The sequence below is a fragment of the Halichoerus grypus genome, chromosome 3 (assembly GCF_964656455.1).
Source record: "Halichoerus grypus chromosome 3, mHalGry1.hap1.1, whole genome shotgun sequence".
In the NCBI taxonomy this organism is placed as follows: domain Eukaryota; kingdom Metazoa; phylum Chordata; class Mammalia; order Carnivora; family Phocidae; genus Halichoerus; species Halichoerus grypus.
In genome coordinates this window covers 26453123-26474659 of record NC_135714.1, presented here as the reverse complement: position 1 = coordinate 26474659, position 21537 = coordinate 26453123, and positions in this window count along the sequence as shown.

The following is a 21537-nucleotide window of genomic DNA, read 5'->3' as shown; positions in this document are numbered from 1 at the left end:
AATAATAATAATAATATAAATTTCATTTCTATTTTAGATAATTCTTATACTTTTTATTTCCATTCGTAAGTGTACTTTATAAAATTATATAACAGCTATATTGAGACATAATTCATATACCATACAATTCACCCATTTAAAGTTTTACCATTGAATGGTTTTTCAGAATTATACATTACAATTTTAGAACATGTTCATTACTCTGTAAAGAAAACATGTATCCATTAGCAATCACTCCTCATTTACTGCCACCGCCCCGAGGCATAGGTAATTACTAATCTTTCTATCTCTAAGAATTTTCCTATTCTGGATATTTCATATAAAATGAATTAAATAATATGTGGTGTTTCGTGGCTGGCTTCTTTCACTTAGAATAATGTTTCCAAAGTTTATTAATGTTGCAGCATGTATCAGTACTTCATTCCTTTATATTGCTGAAAAACATCCAAATGTATCAAATATACCAATGTTGATCAATTCATCAGTTAATAGATTTTAAGTGTTTTCTACTTTGAAACTATTATGAATAATCTTATAAACATTAATGTAGCAGTTATTGTCTTCCTTACTCTTGGATATATACCTAGAATAGAATTGCTGGGACATATGGTAACTACATTTTTAAACTTTGGAGGAAATGCCACACTATTTTCCAAGGGAGAACCTCTACTTTATGTGTAGCAGTATAAAGGTTCCGATTTCTCCACATCCTCACAAACATTTGGAAATAGCTGGGGTTTTTGTTTGTTTGTTTGTTTTTGTTTGTTTTGTTTTGTTTTTATTATAGCCATCCCAGTGGGTATGAACCAGGAGCTCATTGTGTTCATGATGTATTTTCCCATATTGACTAACAATGTTGACCATCTTCTAATATGTTTATAGGTCACTTGTATATTATTTTTGAAGAAATGTCTATTCAGATAATTTGCTCAATTTTTATTTGGGTTATTTGTCTTTTTACTATTGAATTTTAAGTTTTGTTCCTATATTTCAAATATAATCTCCTTATCAGATATATGAGTTGTAAATATTTTATCCCATTTTGTGAGTTGACTTTTAACTTTTTTTGATAGTACCTTTTGAATTACAATTACTTTTCTTTTGTAACCTGTGCTTTGGAATTATATTTAAGAAACCATTGCCTAATCCAAGGTCACAAAAATGTACCTATATTTTCTTCTAAGAGTTTTATAGCTTAGGCGCTTACATTTAAGACTATGACTCATTTTTATTTAGATTTTGTGTATGGTATTTATTTAATGTGGATATCCAGTTGTCCTGGCATCATCTGTTGAAAGAGTTATTAATCCCCTACACCCCCACCCCATATACCCCCCCCATGTAATGGTCTTGCCACCCTTGCCAAAAGTCAATTAACAGTAAATAAAGAAGTTTACTTCTGGGTAATCAATTTTATTCTACTAATCCATATGACGATACTTAAACTGGTATCACATTGTATTTATTGTAGCTTGGACTGAATTTTGAAGTTGGAAGTGAAAGTATCCTAACTTTGTTCTTTTTTTATAAAATTGCTTTAGCTAATCAGTGGCACATTAATTTCCATATTAATTTTAGGATTAGCTTCTCGTGTTTGAAAAGAAGCCAAGTGACATTTTTATATGGATTGAGTTAAGTATGCAGATCAATTTGGGGAGTATTATCTTCTTAATGTTATAAGTTTTCTGATCCTTTAACACGGGGTGTCCCTCCATTTCTTTGGATCTTTAATTTCTTTCAATGACATTTTATAAATTTCAGAGTATAAGTTTTGCATTTCTTTTCTTAAATATTTCCTAAGTGTTTTATTCTTTTTGATGCTACAGTAAATGGAATTGTTTTGTTAATTTAATTTTTAGATTTTCGTTGCTAGCATAAAAATAAAATTCAGTATTGTCTATTTATCTTGTGCTCTGCCATCTTACAGAACTAGTTCATTTGTTCTAATATTTCTACGTGGCCTCATTCAGATTTTCTATGTATAAACTCATATCATCTGCAAATAGAGATAGTTTTACCTTTTCCTTTCCAATCTAGATGCTTTTAATTTTTTTTTTTTTCTTGGCTAATTTCTCTGTCTAGAACCTCCAGTAAAATGTTGAATGGAAGGATCTGGAATGTACATTCTTGTCTTGTTTCTGCTCATAAGGGGAGAGCATTCAATCCTTGACCATTTAGTATGTTAGCTGTAGACTTTTCCTAGATGCCCTTTATTAGTTGGAGAAATTTCCTTCTACTCTCAGCTTGTTGAGTCCTTGTATCATGAAAGGGTGTTAGATGTGTTAAATGTTTTTTTTCAGTGTCCAGTTAGATGACCATATGGTTTTATCTTTTACTCTACTGATGTGGTGTATTATATTAACTGATATTCAGATTTTAAGTCAATGCTGCATTACTGGAATAAATCCTTTTTGGCCTTGATGTATAACACTTTTAATACTATTGCTGGATTTGGCTTACTAGTATTTTGTGGAGGATTTTGTATCTATATTAATAACAAATACTGTTCTTTAGTTTTATTTTTTCTGAGGTCTCTATGTTGTATTGGTATCAGGATGACCTCACAGAATGAGTAAGGGAATTTTTTTTTCTTTATATTTTAAAAGAGTTTGTGAGAAAAAAAAAAATGTTATTAATTCTTCTTTAAATGTTTGGTAGAATTCATGAGCAAAGTCTCCTGGACCTGAGATTTCCTTTGTGGGAGTTTTTTAATTAATCATTTAGTCTCTTTTATTGTTCCGTGTCTACTCAGATATTCTATTTCTTCTTGAGTAATTTTTGGTAGCTTGTATCTTTCTAGGAACATGTCCATTTTGTCTAAGTTATATAACTTGTTAATATAGAGTCATTCATAGTATTCCCTTAAAATATTTTTTTTTTCTCCCTTAAGATTGTTAACAATACAGCTTTTATTCCAGATTTTGGCAATTTCAATATTTTATCTTTTTTTTGGGTATCCTACTGTTGATGCTGTGCATTTGATGGAGCAGTCACCTTGTCTGGACTTTATGGACCGATAAGGATGGAGAGAGACTTTTCCTGCAGGTGAGCATGAGGGTACCAGTTGGTTGGGTGTGGCAGTTTCAGCTCCTGCAAGGCCCTGCTGTGTAGTCTCCATGCAGTTCTGTTAGCCCAGGTCAGTGTTGCTTGAAGATTGCAGGGATCTTCAGGGACAAAGGCTGCAGGTATCTGGTAAGTGCTCTTGGAGTTTTGGTGGCAAAGGCTGCTGGGGACCACTTGATGTCTTTTTCTCCCATGGGGGATAACATGGCCAAGGGGATCCCTGTTGCCACCACATCCAACTTGTGGGCACCCCACAGTGGTGGCAGAACAGATGTCCGATGTGCAATTACCTTCAGAGCAGCCATGGAGCCAGAGCCTGGAATGTGGTCTCTTGTGCAGTGAGAACCACTCTGGGTCTGGGACACTGTCATCAGTGATGATTCCTGTGCCTCAGGCATGGACTGACGTGGCAAGTCATAGAGCCAGGATCTGGGGCACAGGCACACATGGACAGACAGCAGCCCTGGGGTCCAAGGCACTGGCTACTCTCCACGCAAGGCTCCATTGCCTGAGATTCAGGAGCGCCCGCAGCAGGTGGGACTAGGGTCTGGAGTGTGTTCGGAGCGGCCTCGGAGCCGGGATCTGAAGCGCAGGCCAGTCACGGCTCCTGGTTAGGGGTGTGTACGGTGCTGAAGGAAGCGATCAGCTCTGGTTCCAGGGTAGTTCAACAGTACCTCCTTCTGGGACAGCGCAGGGATGGCAGCGTCTCCCTCTCCAAAGGCGGTGCCGTCGTGGTGGCTGTCGGGTCCCTCTCCAAAGGTGGTGCCGTCCTGGTGAACAGCGGCCGGTTTCTTTTGCAGAGCAGGCTCCCGGGGTCTGTGCGGAAAAACACTGTGGAGTCCTCCGCTGTGATAGCTGCGGTGAGACTGCAGCTCTCGTGGGGACTGTGGAGGTCCTCGGCAGCAAAGTCTTCCAGCGTCCTCCATAGTGCAGGCCCCTGGGAACCATGATGACCCTGCTATGTGACTACTGCTGACCTTAATCCTTCTGTCTTTGTAGCTGTTTCTAGACATCCCGAATAAACCTCTCTTTCCCGTGATGTTCTGTGTGGTTATTTTCCCTCTTTTTTTGGTTTTATCACCACTGTGTTGCTGTAGGTTCTTAATTGGACTCTTGAGCCGTCCCAGTGGCTATTTTTGTTCATGGATTATCTGTCTAATTTGAGTGGGGGGCAGTGGAGGGGAGATTGAGATCTCTTACTGTACCATCTTACTAATGTCACTCCTCTGAACATTTTTTAAATGGCCCCCTTTGAAGACTTTGTTTAATCTGATATTCCGGCAGACTCTCAGGCAATTTCTCCTTCTTGCTTTGTCCCCCCCCCCCCCCCGCATGTGTGGGTTATGCTTTCCTGCTTCATTACATGCCATTTTGCTTAAAACTATAGACTTCAGATAATATATAGTAGCAACTTTGGAAGATTTCCCCTGGTCTTGTTGTTTGCTTGTTATTTCCTGAATGACTTGGCTGAACTATTTCAGCGAAGTCTACTTCCCTTGTAGTACTAAAGCTCTGACATTGCTTCTCAAGACATCACATCCTTGGGCGTGTGCACAATCACGCTGGAATGACATTGATTTTTGCTTGGCTCTACTTGACCCATGTACTTTTTCTGATCTTCCTGTTAAACTATTCGCCTCTGCTGGTGTCACACCCAGCTGCAGTGTTTCCTTAATTGCTGCCTGATTGCTCTATTGTTTCTGATAATCCCACGAGGTACAGAATATTCTATCTGATTTAGGTAAATTCAGGCCCCTTTGCAGTAATTTTTTGAGGTTAGCCTTTGAGGTTTTTTTCTCACCCCAAGTGGGCTTCTCTTACCTGTCTGTTTTCCTGGTTGTCTCTTGTAAATTAGCTGGCCTATGATTTAGTTTGTGGTTCTCATGGTACTGCCCGAATCTCTAATTGCTTACCACCAGAATCTCTACTGTTTTGAAGAGTGCCCACAGTTTTGAACTTTCCCACACTCTATTTCAAATAAGATCAGTTCTTTTGGGGAAAATTTGGAGCGCTCTGTAGTTATGGTCCACTGCTACCAGCCAGAATCTTGGAGACACTTAGCTGGAACAACAGAAACAATTGTTGCAGGTAATTATTCCAAAGTACCAAATTGATAGGATTTGATGACAGATTATTTGCATTTCATCAGTAAATAATGCGCCATTCCTCATAGAACATGCATTTGGTGGGGGGGGGGATGGAAACAGGCAATTAAAAACCATACAAATATATATCTTACAATATTTTTAATTCTATAGTATTTTATGTGGAGATATGTGAAGGGAAATAAAATGTGGTTCATTGTCAGTTTGTGATTGGTCTGGAGTAGAGGTAGTTGTGCATTAGCATTAGGGAAAGATTGCCTCAAAAGATGCCATTTGATCAAAGATATTCATAAACCATGTGGAGATGTGAGGGAATGTGCTCTCAGCAAAAGAAGATGCAGATGTAAAAATCCTGAACAGGAAAATTGATGGAAGAGTTTAGACTGTTCTAAGAACAGCAAAACATTCATTATCATTTGAAAAGAGTATGTGAGGAGAAGTTGTTTAGACTAGACAGCTAAAGGGGATGCTAAGAAGTCTGGGTGTTATGGAAAATGTCATGAAGAAGCCACTGGCAGGTTATGAGCAGGGGATGATGCTCTCTGATTTACAGATATGGCATAGACATATTTAGATTGTTAAAGATCTCTTTGAATTTTAAGAGAAATACAACACTGATGAAGTGCAAGTCAAGTAACAAAGAAAACAACACTTGCTTAAAGGACATTTTAAGAAAAAAATAGTATTCCCAGCAGGCAAACTTGCAGAAATTGTTACTAGAAGTAGAGAATACTGTATTCTGTTTTTCCAAGCTTTGCTACCAGAAGACTTTCTTATTTCCTACTTTTTCCTACATTCCTCCTCCCCTTATTTTTGAGCATTCTGAATTGCTGTCACTTCTGGCAATTGTTTCAGTCTTTATTTGTTGCAATTTCTCTTTATATTATTGACAATATCCCAAAAAGTTACTGGCTCTTTTCCCTGACATCTTTCTCACTCCCCACCATTGCCCTCCCAGTCCTCATTCCCTACCATTAAAGCCTCCCCAGTTTTGTATATTGAAAGACATTTGGCAATGTCTTGAATATACATAGCAAGAGATTTAAATTACTACCACTCTGAAGCTTATTTTTTAATGCCACACACAGTGCATTCCAGAAGTTTTATGAACAATGAGTCCCAGCAAATGTCAGAGGTCATAGTATAAAAACAGAAACAAACAGATAGTCAAACTAAAACACACAATTGTAGAGCTTGACATTTTAAAGAGAAAATATACTCCTAACATGAAAGTTCAACCTCGGTCTTATCCTGTGGCTGAGTTTTGATGCTTAATTAAATGGACTTTTGTTCAGGTCAGCCAATATTAAAATAGTGAAACTAATTAATGTATGCTATATGTGGATCAGATTATTTGTTCTTTTTATTTTATCAACTTACTCATTAAAGAAATAAAAGATAAAATATAAAATCCACATAGTAGAACTGGAATTCCAAAAGCATAGCCTTCTATTAATTATGAACAGCTTGCCTTTCCTTACTGTCTACCGTATTCTAAAATCAACATATTAAGGTCAGAAAATGAAATTTTAAAAGGCAAGCCACAACTATGGAAAGAGCCAAGATGTCCATCAACAGATGAATGGATAAAGAAGATGAGGTATAGATATATACAATGGAATATTATGCAGCCATCAAAAAGAATGAAATCTTGCCATTTGCAACGATGTGGATGGAACTGGAGGGTATTATGCTGAGTGGAATAAGTCATTCAGAGAAAGACATGTGTCGTATGACCTCACTGAATTGAGGAATCCTTAATCTCAGGAAACAAACTGAGGGTTGCTGGAGTGGTGGGGGGTGGGAGGGAGGGTTGGCTGGGCGATGGACATTGGGGAGGGTATGTGCTAAGGTGAGTGCTGTGAATTGTGTAAGACTGTTGAATCACAGACCTGTACCTCTGAAACAAATAATACATTATATGTTAAAAAAAAAAGAAGAAGGAGAAGATAGCAGAAGGGAAAGAATGAAGGGGGGGAAATAGGAGGGGGAGATGAACCATGAGAGACTATGGACTCTGAGAAACAGACTGAGGGTTCTAGAGGGGAGTGGGGTGGTGGGATGGGTTAGCCTCGTGATGGGTATCAAAGAGGGCACGTACTGCATGGAGCACAGGGTGTTACACGCAAACAATGAGTCATGGAACACTACATCAAAAACTAATGATGTAATGTATGGTGATTGAAGAGAAGCTAACAGAAATCTGAAAGAGCCTCTCAGGTTGTTGTTTGGCATTAATTCACGAAGTTAAATACCAAGATGACATAATAAATAAACCTTCCCAATTTGTTATTGAATTGAGCAGCTAGATTTATGTTTGTATGGTGCCCACTATTAGAAGAACTGCACGTGTTAACCCATCAAATATTCTCAACAACCTATGAAATATGTTGTTTTTATAACCCAAATTTTGCAGAGGAGGAAACTGAGGTGAAGTATTCCATGTCACACAGCTAGGAAAGTAAATGCTGAGTTTGAAGCCAGTTAGTCAGCTGCCAAAGTCCTTGCTTTAAATCACTGTCTTGATTGGAACGATATTGGGCATGCTTTGCACTTCCTGTGAAGACAATTGCTCTCAATTTTTTTCATATTCCTTCATAAAACTACTTTATTACATAAAAAGGTTCATAGCAAAATGTTAAGTATATAAAATTTAAATTGTGGATTATGGGTACTCTTTGCAGACACATAGGCCTTATAATTGCTTCAAATTGTCTAATGAAACTTTTTTCATTTTTATGATTATTTTATTAAGCCAATACTTTTTTCTTTATAAAAATGGATTTGCATGGTTTCATAAGAATTATCTAGGTCCAAGATGAAGACTTCTGGAGTTATTAGGACTTAAGGGAGAACAAATGAAAATAAGGTGTTATCTTTCCATCCACCAGAAAAGGGCTGGGTAGAGGAAAAAGGAAGCATGTACTTCCTTATTTGAGAAAATGACTTCAAATATGCCTGAATACTTTCTGCTTTCCTAGAAATTACTGGTCTCTATCTCCCTGCTATATTGGTATTTTGAAGTTATACATTGTATCATTAGGTAGAAGCTATAGGCTACGTATCCAGCATTCAAATTCTCTCTCTTCCACAAGAATAATATGAATGGGAGGCACTCAGGTTATTACATAATCTTATGTCCAGAATTTAATGGTGCAAGTGTGGTAAATCAGACATATGTTTTGATCTTTCAACCATAACTTTTGTAAACTACCTTACTTCATGGCAGGTATAAATGTTACAGTGGCCATACTATTTTGCAGCTATTTTTGACTATAGTTATATGCACAGGGCTGAGATATGTTTGGACATTTGTAATAGACATTTGCCCATTAGTAGTTTTTTTCTAACTACACCTCCCATTAATTTTTTTCAATTCTTTTATTGTGGTAAAATACATTTAAAATGCGTTATCTTAACCATTTTTAAGTGTACATTTTAGTGGTTTTAATACATAACATTGTGCATCCATTACCACCATCCATCTCCATAATTCTTTTCATCATATAAAACTGAAACTATATGCTCATTAAATAATAACACTTTATTCCCCCTTCTCACCAGTTCCTGGCAACCACCATTCTATTTTCTTTTTTTAAAGATTTTATTTATTTATTTGACAGAGACACAGCGAGAGAAGGAACACAGGCAGGGGGAGTGGGAGAGGGAGAAGCAGGCTTACCACTGAGCAAGGAGCCCGATGCGGGGCTCGATCCCAGGACCCTGGGATCATGACCTGAGCCGAAGGCAGATGCTTAATGACTGAGCCACCCAGGCGCCCCACCATTCTATTTTCTGTCTCTGATTTTGACTACCTTAAGTACCTCGTATAAGTAGAGTCATACAGGGTATGTCTTTTTATGACTGCCTTATTTCACATAGCATAACGTTCTCAAGTTTCATCCATGTGGTAATGTGTGTCACAATTTTCTTTCCCTTCTTAAGCCAAATAATATTCCATGGTATGTATATACCAGATTTTGCTTATTCATTCATCCATCAATGGACACTTAAGTTGCTTCTACATTTTAGTTACTGTGATAATGCTGCTATGAATATATTACACAAATATCTCTTTGAGATTCTGCTTTCAGTTCTTTTGGGTATATGCTCAGAAGTGGAATTGCCGGGTTATACAGCAATTCTATTATTAAGTTTTTTAGGAAGTGTCATACAGATTTTTAGAGTGGCTGTACCATTTTATAATCCTACCACCAGTGCACAAAGGTTGCAATTTCTCTACATCCTTGCCAATACTAGTTATTTTATACTTTTTTGGATAGTAACCACTATAATGGGTATGAGGTGGTATGTCATTTACAGTTTTGTTTGCATTTCCCTAATGATTAGTGATGTTGAGCATCTTTTATGTGTTTATTGGTCATTTGTATATTTTCTTTGGAGAAATGTTTACTCAAGTCCTTCACTCAATTTTGAATCAGGTTGTTTAAGTGTTTTTGTTGTTGTTGTTGTTTTATTTGTTTTTGAATTTCAGGAGTTCCTTATGTATTCTGGATATTAATCTTTTATCAGATACATGGTTTGCAGATATTTCCCCCCATTCTGCGGGTTGCCATTTTACTCTGTTGATGTTGTCTTTTGATGTACAAATTTGTTTTTAATTTTCATGAAGTCCAATTTATCTATATATTTTTTTCTTGCCAAAGCTTTGTATCATATCCAGAAATGATTGCTAAATTCAGTATTGTAACGATTTTGTCCTAAGTTCAATTCTAAGAGCTTTATAGTTGTAAGTCTTACATTTAGGTCTATGATCCACTTTGAGTTAATTTTTGTATATAGTGTTAGGTAAGGTTCCAAATTCATTGTTTTGCATGTGGATACTCAGTTTCCCCAGCACTATATGTTGAAAATACTATCCTTTCTCCATTGAATGGTCTTGGCATCCTTGCCAAAGATCATTTGAAGTTGTATGAGAGGGTTTAATTTTTGGACTTCTCTATCGTATTCCATTGGCTTAAATGCCTCTCTTTATGCCAGTACTACCCTGCTTTGATTACTGTAATTTTTGTGCCAAGTTTTGAAATCAGAAAGTGTGACTCCTCTAGATTTTTTTCTTTATCAATATTATTTTGGTTATTCAGATTTCTCTGAAATTCCATATGCCTTTTAGGACAGGGTTTCTATTTTTGTAAAGAAGGTCATTGACATTTGGTAGTGATGGCATTGAATTTGTAGATTATTTTGGGTAGATTATTTTGGGTAGATAGACAGATTATATATAATCTATTGGTATTTAATTTGTGGCTCAATATATTTGGTCTGCCCTGGAAAATGTTTCAAGCACACTTGAAAAGAATGTGCATACTACTGTAGTTTTATATAGTGTTTTGTATATATCTGTTAGATCTAGTTGTTTTTTGTCTTTTTAAGTCCCCTGTTTCCTTATGTGTCTTCTGTCTGGTTGTTCTATCCCTACTGTCAAGAATGGAGTATTGACATTTCCAACTATTATTGTAGAATTGTCCATTTCTTCCTTCAATTCTATCAGTTTTTTGCTTCATATATTTTGATCATATGTCAATATTTAAAATTGTTATATCTTCTTGCTCTATTGAAACTTTTATAACTGTGAAATGTCATTCTTTCTGTCTTTTAAACTTTTTTGATTTCCAGACTATTTTGTCTGATATTAGTATAGATAGCCACCCCAGTTATCTGTTGGTTACTATTGCATGGAACTTTTTCCATCCTTTCACTTTTTTTTTTTTTTTTTAATTTAAATTTTAAGAAGTTAACATACAGTGAAGTATTGGTTTCTGGAGTAGAATTCAGTGGTTCATCACTTACATACAACACCCAGTGCTCATAACAAGTGCCCTCCTTAATACCCATCACCCATCTAGCCCATCCCTAACAACTTCCCCCCATCAACCCTCAGTTTGTTCTCTCGTTAAGAGACTCTTACGGCTTGTTTCCCTCTTTCTTTCTTTCTTTTTTTTTTTTCTTTTTCCTCCTTTCTATATGTTCATCCATTTTCTTTCTTAAACTTTGCATGAGTGAAATCATATGGTATTTGTCTTTCTCTGACTGACTTATTTCATTTACATAGTACCCTCTAGCTCTATTCATGTTGTTGCAAATGGCAAGATTTCATTCTGTTTGATAGCTAAGTAATATGACATTGTATATATATCACCTCTTCTTTATCCATTCATCAGCTGATGGACTTTTGGGCTCTCTGCATCATTTGGCTAATATTGATAATGCTGCTATAAGCATCAGGATGCATGTATTCCTTTGAGTCTGTATTTTTGTATTCTTTGGGTAAATACCTAGTACTGCAATTGCTGGATCATAGGGTAGTTCTCTTTTGAGGAACTTCCATACTGTTCTCCATAATAGCTGCAGTAATTTACATTCCCACAAAAAATGCAAGATGGTTCCCCTTTCTCCAGATCCTCACCAACACCTGTTGCTTCTTGTGTTGTTAATTTTAGCCATCCTGACAGGTGTGAGATGGTATCTCACTGTAGTTTTGATTTGTATTTCCTGATGATGAATGATATTGAGTATCTTTTCATGTGTTTGTTAAACATCTGGATGTCTTTTTTGGAAGAGTGTCTATCCATGTCTTCTGCCTATTTCTTAACTGGGTTATTTGTTTTTTGGTGTTGAGTTTGATGAGTTCTTTATAGATTTTGGGTATTAACCTTTTGTTAGATACGTGATTTGCAAATATCTTCTCCCATTACGTAGGCAGCCTTTTATTTTTATTGATTGTTTCCTTCACCATGCAGAAGCTTTTTTATCTTGACGAAGGTGCCAATGTTTCATTTTGTTTTTGTTTCCCTTGCCTGTGGTGACTTGTCTAGTAAGAAGTTGCTACAGCCGGAGTCAAAGAGGTTTCTACCTGTGTTCTCCTCTAGGATTTTTATGGTTTCCTGTCTCACATTAAGGTCTTTCATCCATTTTGAATTTATTTTTGTATATGGTGTAAGAAAGTGATCTACTTTCATTCTTTTGCATGTTACTACCCAGTTTTACCAACTTTTGAAAGAAATTGAAGAGTACACAAAGAAATGGAAAAGCATTCCATACTCATGGATTGGAAGAACAAACATTGTTAAAATGTCTGTACCACCCAAAGCAATCTACAACATTTCATGCAATCTCCATTAAAATACCACCAGCATTTTTCAAAGAGCTAGGCAAACAATCCTAAAATTTGTATGAAATCACAAAAGACCCTGAATAGCTAAAGCAATTCTGAAAAAGAAAAACAAAACTGGAGGCATTACGATTCTGGACGTCAAACTATATTACAAAGCTGCAGTCATCAAGACAGTCTGGTACTGGCACAAAACAGACACATAGATCAATGGAAGAGAATAGAGAACCCAGAAATGGACACACAACTATATTGTCAACTAATCTTCAACAAAATAGGAAAGAATATCCAATGGAAAAAAAAAAAAAACAGTCCATTCTTTCATTTTCAATCTATTTGTGTCTTTGGATCTAAAGTGAATCTTTTGTAGGCAGCATATAGTTGGATCATTTTTATATTCACTCTGCCAATCAGTTTTTTTATTAGAGAGTTCAATCCGTTTACTTGTTTTCTTTAAGATTTCATTTATTTATTTGAGAAAGGGAGAGAGAGCATGAGTGGGGAGAGAGGCAGAGAGAGAGGGAAAGGGACAAGCAGACTCCCTGCTGAGGGCAAAGCACAACATGGGGCAAAATCCCAGGACCCCAAGATCATGACCTGAGCCAAAGTCAGAGGCTTAACTGACTGAGCCACTCAGGCGACCCAATCCATTTACATTTAAGGTAATTGCTGATAAGGAGGAACTTCTGTCATTTTGCTCATTGTTTTCCACATGCCTTATAGCCTTGTTGTCCCTCATTTTCTGCATTATGGTCTTTATGTGTAGTTAGGTTTTTGAACTAAAATGCTTAAATTCCTTTCTCATTTCCCTTTCTGTATATTCCATAGCTATTTTCTTTGTGATTAACATGGGGATTACATTTACCATTATAAAGTTATAATACTCTAATTTAAATTTATACCATTTATACCAATAATATACAACAACATTGCTCTTTTACATCTCTATCCCTACCCCTTTTAGTTGTTGATGTCAAGAAATTACATCTTTATACATTGTGTGCCCCAAAACATAAACAATCATTTTAAATGCATCAGTCTCTTAAATTAAGTAGAAAACAAAATGTGGAGTTACAAAACAAAGTTACATAATATTCTCTCTTACACCAAGAATATTTTTTTTAATGTTTTAGTCTCTTAAATCATGTAGAAAACAAAACCATTGTTATAATAATATAAGCCATGATTGTTAATTTTATGTGTCAAAGTGACTGGCCTAATGGATGCCCAGTCGTCTGTGAGGATGTTTGGGAATGAGACTAACATTTGATTCAGTAGATTGACTAAAGAGATCTACCCTTACCAATATGGTAAGTATTATCCGATCTGTAGGGGGCGCTAATGAAATAAAAAGTTGAAGGAAGGGTGAAATCCTTCTCTCTTTTTGAGCTGGTACATCCAACTTCTCCTGCCCTTCATTGGAATTTGTAGTTCTCAGGCCTCTGGACTCTGAGACTGACACCAGGGCCCCTGGCTCTCATGTCTTAGGGCTCAGACTGAATTATACCACTGGCTTTCCTGGTTCTCCAGCTTGCAGATGGTAAATTGTGGAACTTCTTGACCTCCAATAACAGTGCAAACCAATTCCTGTAATACATATCTCTTTATGTAACTATATTGAATATCTATCTGTATCTATATATCTGCATCTGTCTCTCCTATTGGCTCTGTTTCTTTGGAGAACTCTGACTAATACACAAGCTTTAATGATTGTCCAATTGAGATCTTTTCTTTATTTCTTCATACAGCTTTGAGTTACTCTCAAGTGTCCTTTGATTTCACTCTACACAGGTGAAATTGATCATATCTTCCTATTTCTTTTTATGCCTTTTATTTTTCTTGAAAACTGTGCATATGAATCAAATAATGTGGTAACTAGGAATCAGATTCCTTCACCTCCCCAAAGTGTGTGTGTGTGTGTGTGTGTGTGTGTGTGATTGGTTTTTACTCATTTGTTTGTTTTATTATTATTGTAGTCTGTCTCTGTGCCAAAGATCAGCCTTTGGTATAAATCTAAGCTGTTTTCAGGCCTTTCATGAGCCTGTGCCTGGAATGTGTACTCACTTTCCTTCTAATTTTCCCTCTGTGAGAAGTTGCTTTTTAATGTTCTAGTCTTTATTGTCTGGCTCCTAAAAGGGGGAAAAAAAAAAAAAAAAGGAAAAAATGAAGGTAGGAAAACAAAACAAAACAGTACCAGATCTTCAAATCCCCCGCAAGTCACTTAGCCAAGGGGGAGGGGCTTGTAAAAAATGGGAGGAGGTCCAACAATGGCCATCCACCCATTTGTGCCTGTATGATCAAAAGCAGCAATCAGCTATCAGAGCACAGATCTTTGGTTTTTAGAGGAAAGGTTCTTTTTGCTCACCTCTGGCTCCTCAAATATGTATATAGGCTGTTCTAGGAACACTTACACAGCTACCTACCAGGGAGCTTGGAGTCAGGAATGGGTAGCTGCTACTGTGTAAGACCTGAAACTGACTGAAATTTACTGTGGGAGCCTTCTCCTGGAAGACTAGAGCCTTCAATAGACTCTAGAGTTACAAAATATTTACTCAGATTCTGACCGTTCCAGTGTTGTGTAGGTGGGGAAATAGATTCCTGGTGCTTCCTACCCAGCCATCTTTCCATAGTTCTCTTCTCATTAATTTTGTTTACTGTCCTGGTGTGACTGTTACAGAAGAGGACATCTGACTTAGGTCAAGCCAGTCAACTACTCCATACCCATAGCCACACTGAGATTCATGGTAAGTAGGTGATCTAGGTGAATAAAGCAAGGCCACCCATAGAAATTGTTACTATATAAATTGGGAAAGAAGCACAGGTTCCCTTAAGATAATTAGCTTAGAACATTATGTTTCTCTAGAAACATTAGTAGCCATATACAACATGACACAGAGCAGCCTCCTGATATATAGTGACTTCCATCATTTAACCTTTAGATCCTATCTTGACTGAAGCTCTGTATGCCTCCATTAACTTCCCATTTAAAAACAATCAATTTATTTTTATTTTGTTTAGCAATTTTGAGAATTGTTTCTTTCCTATGAAATGGAAATAGATCTAATTATTACTGGCAGGTACCTGACACTTTTAGAGCATTTAGGAAGTGAGGACAGGGACAGCTTGAGATAAGACCACCTCTGGAGGCTGGAGCTGAGAGCAAGCCAGTTTTTGTAAAAAAAAAAAAAAAAAAGGTGGTAACTGCCTGCTTCCATTTGTTTTCCAAGCTGAGATGCAGAATTGCTTTCCCCATTACCCAATTTTTCAACACACCTCAGAATTCCACCAGTCAGAAATATTTTCTTTTTAACTTATGATACTTCCCTTTAGATTATGAATTCTAATAGTTATGAATTTGAATATGAGTTTGGAGAAAGTACTTAAGACGGCTAAGGAAGAGGTGGAAAGACATTTTGAAAGATTATTTTACACTCTACATATACAATATGCTCTCTCAGCCATGCCAAGTATCAAATAATGGTGCTGTGTACAGTTAAAATATCCTCATTTTTATATTGTTCTTGTAATACCAAGAGGGCCATAGCAACATAGAAAGGGATTTCCAGTAATAATTGTATATTTTTATGCTATAGAGATTCCAAGATTTTCCAGAAGTACTCAAAAATTTAATCATAAAAGAATAGTTGAAGAGATGCATTCTGAATTATAGCTGCTACCTGATATCTGTAAAGGAAGAATTGTTTTGTATTCTTCCTTCATATAAGCTACAGCTAATGAGAAACTTGATGAGGCCTTGCAATCCACCTGACTGTGGATCACACACAGAGAAACGGATGTTAACAATAAAACAGCAAAGCTTTAAAATTTAGTATTAAATCCTTAATTAGAGGAATTGTTCTCATATTTTTCCTTAGTATCTGTTTGTAAAATTCTATGTAATGACTGAAAGGTGAATAGGAATGTATTAATTATACAAAGGGGGGGTGCCTGAGTGGCTCAGTCAGTTGAGCATCCGACTCTTGATTTCAGTTCAGTTCATGATCTCAGGGTCCTGGGATTGAGACCTGCAATCGAGCCCTGCGAGGGGTTCCCTACTCAGTAGGGAGTCTACTTGTCTCCCTCTTCCTCTGCCCCTCCCCCCACTCATGCTCACTCTCTCTCTCAAATAAATAAATAAATTTTTTAAAAAATACAAACTGATTCTTGTAGTATTGGTATTATAATTCAAATTATCTGATTGATCTCCCTAATGGAGGAAAAACAACCTGGTTATTCTAGCAACATTGTGTTCAAAAAATAAGAATGTACACACCTATAGATCTTTTAATATCTTCAATATTGTGACAAGGAAATAGGTTTCTTTGGAAAATATGATTATGTATTTCTCACTCTCAATTAAGGAGCTTAAACACTGCCAGGTTCTGGCAAAATATAGCATAATAGTAAATAACAGGAATTCAATTTATTTTATTTCTTTTTTTATCTTTTTAAATAAACCAGGGCACATTTTTTATTTGACTGGCAATATATTGGCTTATATATTGTTCTCACATCAGCATATTCCAAATATGTGTTCTGATATTCTGCTCATGTTGAAACATCGAATTTTGGCAAAACAGTGCTCTCAATTCTATAACATCTGTCGAAGAGAAATTAAGCAGTTACTGACAACATTAGGAGAGATATAATCTTAGGACTGAGTTGAGCTGAGGAAGAGTATGTGTGTGGGCTGAGTTGCCAGGTGTTGGAGTAGTTGATTAATGCAACAAGGCAAAAATGAAGAACTTTTGTCTTTAATCACTTATTGCAATGGTAAGGATAAAGCTGGAAAAAATCAGCAACTCTCCTGTTCTTTTCCTCCAAAGAACAGTACACCAGTGGAGGGTCAGGTAGATCAGCACACACGTGGGTGCCATCTCATTATTGAGGAAGCCCAAAAGAAAAGGCTTCTGACAGTTTTAGGGGCCTTGGGTTTGGAGAAGAGACAGGCGAGTAGGGCTAGGAGTAGAAAAATGGTGGGTAGTGAATCAAATGGCAAACAATATCTTTAATGTTTTTCTTTCTCTCTCTCCCCATAAAGAGGTCTCAGCAGAGGCACCTGTAAAGACCTCTGGCCAAGGCCTAAGATAAAGGAAACTAAGAATGAAGGTGTCTGGACTGAGAGTGCAAATATTGGCAAAGTGTGACCAGCCAGTTCGTGTCCTTTACTACAGCTCCCCTCAGAGAATGGAATGCCCTGGCTGTGTTCCAAATCTGGGTTGGGGAGGGCAGTCTTTTCCCATGAGACTTACCAGGGAAAGCCTTTGTCATATATATATATATATATATATATATATATTCATATGGCATATATATGTATATGACAATATTTAAGTTCTACTCTCAGCAAATTTCAACAGTATATCAACTGTAGTCACCATCAACCATAATGTATAACATTATGATAAGATCCTCACTTATTCATCTTGTAGCTGAAAATTTGTATGCTTTGACTAACCTCTCCCTGTTTCCCCTACCCTGCAGCCCCTGGCAACCACTCTTCTACTCTCTGTATCTACAAGTTTGACCTTATTTTTCAGATTCAACTGACATATAAACGATACCATGCAGTATTTTTCATTCCCTATCTAGCATATTTCACTTAGTTTGTTTCCATATCTTGGCTATTGTGCAAAAGGCTGCAATAAATGTGGGACTGCAAATCTCTTCATTGTCTTGTTTTTATTTCTTTTGATACATACCAAGAAGATTGATTATTGGATCATACAGTAGTTCAATTTTTAAAATTTTTGAGGACTCTCAATATGTTTTCCATAGAGGCCAAACCACTTTATATTCTCTTTAGCAGTGCACAAGGACTCCACATCCTTGCGAACATTTAATTTTTCTTATCTTTTTGGTAATAGGCATTCTAACATGTGCAGGACGATGTATCATTGTGGTTGTGATTTCCATCTCCTTGATGATGAGTGATGTTGAGCAACTTTTCATGTTACTGCTGGCCATTTGTATGTCTTCTTTGGAAAAATGTCTATTCAATAGTTCCTTTGCACATTTTTTAATCAAATTGGTTTTTGTTTGTTTTTTGCTATTGAGTCATTTGAGTTCATTATACATTTTGAATATTTGTGTCACATATATGGTTTGCAAATACTTTCTCCCATTCCATAAGTTGTCTTTTCATTTTGTTGATGGTTTCCTTTGCTTTGCAGAAGCTTTATAGTATAATGTAGTCCCACTTACTAATTCTTGCTTTTGTTGCCTTAGGTTTGGTGTCAAATCCAAAAAATTGCCAAGACCTATTTCAAAGAGCTTACCTGATATGTTTTCTTCTGGGAATTTTATGGTTTCAGGTCTTACATTCAAGTCTTTAATCCATTTTGAGTTCATTGTTGTATATAATGTAAGATAGTGGTTCAGCTTCATGCTTTTGGCTGTGGCTGTCTATTTTACCCAACACTATTTCTTTAAGAGACTATCTTTTTTTATTGTATATCTTTGGTTCCTTTGTCATAAATTAATTGACCATACATACAGGGGTTTATTCCTGGGCTACATACTACTCATTGCGTATTCCCCTCACTCTCAGCCAAAACCTCAGCTAGATAGTTTTCCTGGTAAGGTAAACAAATGCTTTCTTCCTTCAAGATTTGAATCATTAGAAAGCTCTTTCCACTGTTTAAGATGATTATGCAGGGGGTACTAAGAGATGTCCTAGTGAGTTCCTTGGGATCTACACATAGACCTCCTTGATCCCATTGAGTAACAATAAACAAATATCCTCTTGTCAAGCAGAATATATCACATTGGCTAGTCTAGTGCTTTCTTCTATTGTCTATTTCTTTAGTACCATTAAGAGAACAAAATGACAAAGGGTAGTTTCAGTTTTCATATTTATGAAATTATGGCTGTGTTTCCTGGTGGAAGCATTCCTCTCTTGGGCCCTATATCTCCACACATACTGAACCCAGGATCATGGGAAAGGAAGTGACAATTTCTTCTCTATTGTATGCAATAATGAGAGGTATTTTTCACATCTTTACATAGGTCCTGAGCCTTTTATTACTGGCTATGGGGACAAAGTCTCATATGTTGGCTGCTGGTTTCAGGTTTATATCACCTGCTATAGAAATGCATCCCTATCTCACAAAATGATATTTCCATGATTTATTCTTTGGTAACTCATACAACAGTTTTATGGAGCTAACCAATTCTGGGTGATAGAACTAGTGGTACTGCCTGATTTCATGGGATTTATTTTATAGTGTAGAATGTGAATTACTACTGTGTAGAGAAGTGATATTGTGTAAGATGCCATACAATGGACATTCTACAAGTTCTTCCATAATGGTGCTGGGCAAGGAAAACAAATCTATACCTGGAATATGTTCCTATTCTTCTGGGAGAAATTGTGCCCCCCAGCCTATAATGAAAAGTATAGACTTTAATAAATCTGCTACTTGCTTGCAGATCTCCCAGGGTATTATGCCATTTTACGGCTGAAGGTTGGCCTTTGGTATCAGCATAGAGTCTCAGTAGTGACAGTAGCCAAAGTAGCCTTGGTGAGGTAAATTCCATGTTTTTGAATCCGTGCTTAGTACCATCTCTGCCACCATGAACACTTTGTAAATGAGTCTTTTAAGCAAGAAAAGGGATGGCTGAGAAAAGCTACTAACATCTGAAGGATTGTATCCAACAGTTTATTATATCCCCCATTAAAGTGATACTTTCTAGTGGGAATTTGTGAGAGATATAAATACCTTCACACTCTGACCCCTTCTAAGAGATCCGTCCATGTGTATTTCCTTTGTCACTGATGTTCTATTGTTGTTCTTTCTGAGTGCCGATTAGGAGTCAACTAGTTATCCGTGGCCTATGAATCCATAGATTTGAACCTCAGGCCCCAGTTCTCTTTCCAGAGTGGACATCTATATATACTCCCAAGCTTTCTGCCTACTAAGAAAACTTAATCTCATTGGAAGATACTGGAAAATAGTGTACAAATCCTCGTGGAGTAAAGATTATTCAGTAATCAGAGTAAAATTTATTGTTTAAATAATTACTTAGGCAAGCAATAAATACATATGATCTACCTAACATCCAAATTAAGAAATTTGTAAAAGAACAGCCAAAGAAACACAAATATTGAGGAGATATAAAGTGAAAAGTAAAGGAATTTAAATATGGGATATTTCAAAAAAAATAAAAAATAAATATGGGATATTTCATATAGGAAATATTTACAAATAATATATTTTCTATAAAATGAAAGTGAATCAATTAAGAAAAATCTATAGATCTGATGAGAGAACTCAGTGATTAGGCTTGGTAAAAAATAAATACACAGGAACATAAAAGGCACCAACACAAAAGCACTCACCCAGGGAGACAAAGTTCCTTCATACACCAAAAATGTAGCACGCTGCTTAAATGCATGACTTTTGGGGTTGGAAAGCCTGGATTCATTCTCAGTACTACCACTGTATAGTATATGTTACTTCCTTATAAAAGAAGAGATAATAAAAGTAGCACAAATTTCCAAATATTTGTGATGAAATACATGGAACAATCATTTTAAAATTACATGTAGTAAGTCCTTACTTACTATAAATTTGCTAAGAAAAAAGACAACATGAAGAAACAGAAATATTTAAAAATATATCCTGAGGCATTCATGTCAATATTGTAATATGTCAATTATTTTTAAATTTATATGTGTTTAATACAATTTCACTCAAAATCATCTTTTTTTACTTAGTTTCATTCAAAGTTAGACATGTAAAGGGCTTATTTCTTTCTTGGGAAAGCAAAATTATAATTCTATCTTACACAATTAAATAAATTAATCCCTAGATACATAATATCAAAGAGCTTAAAATCTTATACATCTGAATATATACTATACACTGTAAAATATTTGATACTGTAAAGTATAACTTAAAAATATATCCAAAGTTAAATTTCATAAAATATGAATAAATTTTACTACATAAAATTAAGATCCTTACTGGGACGCCTGGGTGGCTCAGTCATTAAGCGTCTGCCTTCAGCTCAGGTCATGGTCCCAGGGTCCCGGGATCGAGTCCCACATCGGGCTCCCTGCTCAGTGGGGATCCTGCTTCTCCCTCTCCCTCTGCTGCTCCCCCCGCTTGTGCTCTCTCTCTCTCTCTGACAAATAAATAAATAAAAATCTTTAAAAATTTAAGATACTTACTTATATTAAAAAACTAAAATCCCATAAAAAATACTATGGAAAAATATTTGAATCATATAAAT